The sequence below is a fragment of the Scyliorhinus torazame genome, chromosome 25 (genome assembly GCF_047496885.1).
Source record: "Scyliorhinus torazame isolate Kashiwa2021f chromosome 25, sScyTor2.1, whole genome shotgun sequence".
NCBI classification, from domain to species: Eukaryota; Metazoa; Chordata; class Chondrichthyes; order Carcharhiniformes; family Scyliorhinidae; genus Scyliorhinus; species Scyliorhinus torazame.
The window spans coordinates 36994641-37000477 of record NC_092731.1 but is presented as its reverse complement, the minus strand read 5'-3'; positions in this window follow the sequence as shown (position 1 = coordinate 37000477).

The following is a 5837-nucleotide window of genomic DNA, read 5'->3' as shown; positions in this document are numbered from 1 at the left end:
CCGAGGTTGGAATGAGTTTAGATATGTGCAGGTGGTGTGGAGTTTGCACATTCTCCCCGTGTCTGCGTGGGTTTCGCCCCCACAACCCAAAGATGTGCAGGGCAGGTGGATTGGCCGCGCTAAATTGCCCCTTAATTGGAAAAATGAATTGGGCGCTCTAAATTTATTTTAAAAAAGATATGTGCAGGTGAGGGGCTTTGCGCGAAAAGAGTGGAGAGCGTTTCCCAGGTTGCTGGAGTCCACCCGATTGGAGCAACTGCTGCTCCCGATTGAGTCGGGGGAGGGTAGGACTGGGGATATATATGGGTGGTTGGGGGAGCGGTGGTGGTGGTGGGGGGGTGGAGGGGCACAGATGGTGAGGATCGAGAATAAATGGGAGGAGGAGTGGGAGGGAAATAGGTTGGGGCCTGTGGTGCGAGGCGATGCGGAGGGGGAACTGAATCCCCTCCTGCACGAAGATAAACCTGATCCAGTTTAAGGTGGTGTATATGATTCAGCGAGGATGAGTGGGTTCTTTCGGGGAGGGAGGGGTGATGAGTGTTGGCGGGTTCATATGTACATGTTTTGGGATTGCGGGAAGCTGGAGAGATTCGAGGAGACGGGGTTTGGGATGCTATCCGAGATAGCGAGGGTGGAGGTCAGGTCGGACCCAATGGTGGCGATCTTTGGGGTATCGAAAGTGCTGGAGCTGCTGGAGGGGAAGGGAGGGGCGATGTTGTGGACTCTCGAACTGCCCCGGCAACGGATCTTGCTAAATTAGAGGTTGGATACGGCATCGGGGGTGGCGGCTTGGCTGGGGGGGACCTGTACGACTTTCTCCGGCTCGGAGAAAATCAAGTTTGACTTGAGGGGGTCAGTGGTGGGCTTTGAGATGCGGTGGGGGTTGTCCATGACCATATTTGAGGAACTGCTCATCGTGGGGGTGGCGAGAGGGTGGGGGTAAAAAGGGGGAAACATTGTACAAACTGTGGACTGGGTTTGTGGAGTGTGTATTTTATATGCTGCTGTTTTCCTTAAACACGTTTGGAACAAAAAAAAAGGAAAACGAGGCTTTCAATAGAGAAGAAGAATTGTTCAATGCGTTGCAAGAAGGGACATCTTTTAGCGCAGGTTCCTTTTGCTCAGGGTGAACCGAGATAACAATGTGTTGTGGTTTCAGCGGCTGGGGGTTGTGAGGAAGGAAAATAGACTTTCTTCGGAAGGCACAAGGAAATAACACTTGTTGAAGTTCGATGAATTCTATGAGCCAGACCTTCATTGTTCCATTGTCGCTGCAAACATGTGCCCCATTGTTGCTGATAATGGACAGACTTTACTCCTTCTATCAGAGCCAATACTTTATTATTATTTAACACACTGGGATTGTGCCTGAGAGAGAAACGGGGAGGGGGAGGGAGGGCGTTATGGATGGGGGAGGGGGGGGGGGGGGGGGAGCCGAGAGAGGACACAGTGGCACCTGGAGTGGGGAATGAGGTTGGAGTGGGATCTGAGCCAGCAGGGGGAGGGGGGAGTTGGGACTGTGCTTAATTCACAGAATCTCACCGCTTTCTATGACTTCACCCATTTCACAAACGATTGTGTTTTGGCTGGGGTACTGTGCCCGCACCGGATCGGAAACAAATACCATTAAGTAACGGCTTACGTCACTTTTTGTTCCCGAATGAAGTTCGGCTGCGCTCGATCACCTGAGACCAATGCGTTTTGTTAGGTGCTGCGTTGCAGAGAACCACAGAACGGGTATCTCAGTGTCACCCCCCACCCCCCTCCCCCTTCCAAACCTGAATCACACTTTACACCAATGGGGGTGGGGTAGGGATGGGGTAGTGGTGGGGATAAGGGTTGAGGTAGGGGTGGGGTTGGGGTGGGGTGGAGGTGGGGGGGGGAAGTAGGGGTGGGGGTGGGTGGGGGTGGCAGTGGGGTGGGGGGTAAGATGGGGTTGGGGTGGGGGTAAGTAGGGGTGGAGTGGGTAGGGGAGGCGGTGGGGTGGGCGTGGTGTGGGGGTGGGGTTGGGGGGTAGTGGGGTTGGGGTGGGGATAAGAAGGGGTGGGGGTGGGGTTGGAATGGGGGGTGAGTAGGGGTGGGGTTGCGGGGGAGTGGGGTTGGGGTGGGGTGGAGGTGGGGGGGGGAAGTAGGGGTGGGGGTGGGTGGGGGTGGCAGTGGGGTGGGGGGTAAGATGGGGTTGGGGTGGGGGTAAGTAGGGGTGGAGTGGGTAGGGGAGGCGGTGGGGTGGGCGTGGTGTGGGGGTGGGGTTGGGGGGTAGTGGGGTTGGGGTGGGGATAAGAAGGGGTGGGGGTGGGGTTAGAATGGGGGGTGAGTAGGGATGGGATTGGGGTTGGGGTGGGGTGAGTTTGGGGTGGGGGGTAAGTAGGGGTGGGGGTGGTGTTGGGGTGGGGTAGGGGTGGGGGTAGGGTGGGGGTGGGGGGTAAATAGGGGTGGGGATGGGGTGGGTAGGGGTGGGGATAAGTAGGGGTGGGGGTGGGGTTGGTTGGGTTTGGGGAGGGAGTGTTGTTGGGGTGGGGATAAGTAGGGGTGGGATAGGGTTGGAGTGTGGAGTGAGTAGGGGTGGGGTGGGTGTGGGGTTGCGGTAGGGGTGGGGTAGGGGGCGGGGGTGGTGTAGGTGTGGATATTGACTGGGACTCACTTAGTGCCAGGGGCTTAGACGGGGCGGAGTTTGTAAGGAGCATCCAGGAGGGCTTCTTAAAACAATATGTAGACAGTCCAACTCGGGAAGGGGCGGTACTGGACCTGGTATTGGGGAATGAGCCCGGCCAGGTGGTAGATGTTTCAGTAGGGGAGCATTTCGGGAACAGTGACCACAATTCAGTAAGTTTTAAAGTGCTGGTGGACAAGGATAAGAGTGGTCCTAGGATGAATGTGCTAAATTGGGGGAAGGCTAATTATAACAATATTAGGCGGGAACTGAAGAACATAGATTGGGGGCGGATGTTTGAGGGCAAATCAACATCTGACATGTGAGAGGCTTTCAAGTGACAGTTGAAAGGAATTCAGGTCCGGCATGTTCCTGTGAGGAAGAAGGATAAATACGGCAATTTTCGGGAACCTTGGATGACGAGTGATATTGTAGGCCTCGTCAAAAAGAAAAAGGAGGCATTTGTCAGGGCTAAAAGGCTAGGAACAGACGAAGCCTGCGTGGAATATAAGGAAAGTAGGAAGGAACTTAAGCAAGGAGTCAGGAGGGCTAGAAGGGGTCACGAAAAGTCATTGACAAATAGGGTTAAGGAAAATCCCAAGGCTTTTTACACGTACATAAAATGCAAGAGGGTAGCCAGGGAAAAGGTTGGCCCACTGAAGGATAGGCAAGGGAATCTATGTGTGGAGCCAGAGGAAATGGGCGAGGTACTAAATGAATACTTTGCATCAGTATTCACCAAAGAGAAGAAATTGGTTGATGTTGAGTCTGGAGAAGGGTGTGTAGATAGCCTGGGTCACATTGAGATCCAAAAAGACGAGGTGTTGGGTCGTTAATATAAAAAATATTAAGGTAGATAAGTCCCCAGGGCCTGATGGGATCTACCCCAGAATACTGAAGGAGGCTGGAGAGGAAATTGCTGAGGCCTTGACAGAAATCTTTGGATCCTCACTGTCTTCAGGGGATGTCCCGGAGGACTGGAGAATAGCCAATGTTGTTCCTCTGTTTAAGAAGGGTAGCAAGGATAATCCAGGGAACTACAGGCCGGTGAGCCTTACTTCAGTGGTAGGGAAATTACTGGAGAGAATTCTTTGAGACAGGATCTACTCCCATTTGGAAGCAAATGGACGTATTAGTGAGAGGCAGCATGGTTTTGTGAAGGGGAGGTCGTGTCTCACTAACTTGATAGAGTTTTTCGAGGAGGTCGCTAAGATGATTGATTAGTACAAAAGGTGAAGTCACACGGGATCAGGGGTGAGCTGGCAAGGTGGATACAGAACAATTTAGATTGTTTGGAGACTTGGGCGGAGAGATGGCAGATGGAGTTTAATCCGGACAAATGTGAGGTAATGCATTTTGGAAGGTCTAATGCAGGTAGGGAATATACAGTGAATGGTAGAACCCTCAAGAGTATTGAAAGTCAAAGAGATCTAGGAGTACAGGTCCACAGGTCACTGAAAGGGGCAACACAGGTGGAGAAGGTAGTCAAGAAGGCATACGGCATGCTTGCCTTCATTGGCCGGGGCATTTTGAGTATAAGAATTGGCAAGTCATGTTGCAGCTGTATAGAACCTTAGTTAGGCCACACTTGGAGTATAGTGTTCAATTCTGGTCGCCACACTACCAGAAGGATGTGGAGGCTTTAGAGAGGGTGCAGAAGAGATTTACCAGAATGTTGCCTGGTATGGAGGGCATTAGCTATGAGGAGCGGTTGAATAAACTCGGTTTGTTCTCACTGGAACGAAGGAGGTTGAGGGGCGACCTGACAGAGGTCGACAAAATTATGAGGGGCATAGACAGAGTGGATAGTCAGAGGCTTTTCCCCGGGGTAGAGGGGTCAATTACGAGGGGGCATACGTTTAAGGTGAGAGGGGCAAGGTTTAGAGTAGATGTACGAGGCACGTTTTTCACGCAGAGGGTAGTGGGTGCCTGGAACTCGCTACCGGAGGAGGTGGTGGAAGCAGGGACAATAGTGACATTTAAAAAAAAAATTTAAAATTTTTTTTAAAGAAAATTCTCCTCCATTTTCACATTTTCTCCCACATTTACATCCATCAACAATAAACAATAATCAGCAAGATATGTCAGTCCCCATAATAACAACAACGATCCCATCTACCCACCAACCACCGAACATCAATCCGCATGTTTACATAAACAAATGACGAAAAGGAATCAGGGATTACCCGTAGTCACCCTTAATCTTATACCGCTCCCCCCCCCCCCCCCCCCCCCACCCCCCCCCCCCCCCACCCCAGGCCTCCAGCTCCTCCTGTCCACTGCCTCTTGTAAAACTCCTCCCCCTACCCTCGGTTCCTTCCCCCCAACTTTCCACCCCGGCTAGACCACTCGGACGCTGCTCTGCCAGGCTCCGATGGCCGCAGCCCCTCCCCCCACCTCACTCCCGTTCACTGGCCGGCACAAACCGGCCAGCGTGGAGGCCCCCGCCTGGGTCCCTTTCCCCCTTGCCCGGCCCCAGGAAAGCCCAAAGATCCCCTTTTAGCACACAAACCCCGCCTATCCACCTACACCCCAAAGAGCCCTCATTTCGAGTGAAAGTCCCATCCCTTCCCTTGTCCAAATATATACCACATTGGCTCCTTTAATCTCTACGCCCACGCGCAGATACAAAAAAAGAAGAAAATACAGTCATGAGGTTACATCGGCACATGACCATTCCTCAATTTGCCAGTTCTGTCACAGTCCTTCTGCCTTCGCAAACTCCTCCGCTGCTTCCGCCGTTCCAAAATAAAAGTCCCTGAGCTTGTAAGTCACCCTCAGCTTCGCTGGATATACAATGCTGCACCGCACCTTGCTAATGTACAGTGCCCTCTTCACCCGGTTGAAGGCAGCCCGCCTCCTCGCCAGCTCCACCGTAAAGTCCTGGTATACACGTATCCCAGCTCCAGCGCACTGCACCACCCGCTTCTGCTTGGCCCAGCTCAGGACCTTCTCCTTCACCCTGTACCTACGGAAGCACAGAGTCACTGCCCTCGGCGGCTCACTTGCCTTTGGTACAGGCCTCCACGATCGGTGAGCCCGATCCAGCTCATATCAGGAGAGATCCTCCCCCTCCCCCAGTAGTTTTGCCAGCATCGCGGCAAAATACTCAGTCGGCTTCGGTCCTTTAACTCCTTCGGGCAGCCCCACAATCCTCAAATTCTGTCGCCTGGATCTATTTTCCAGG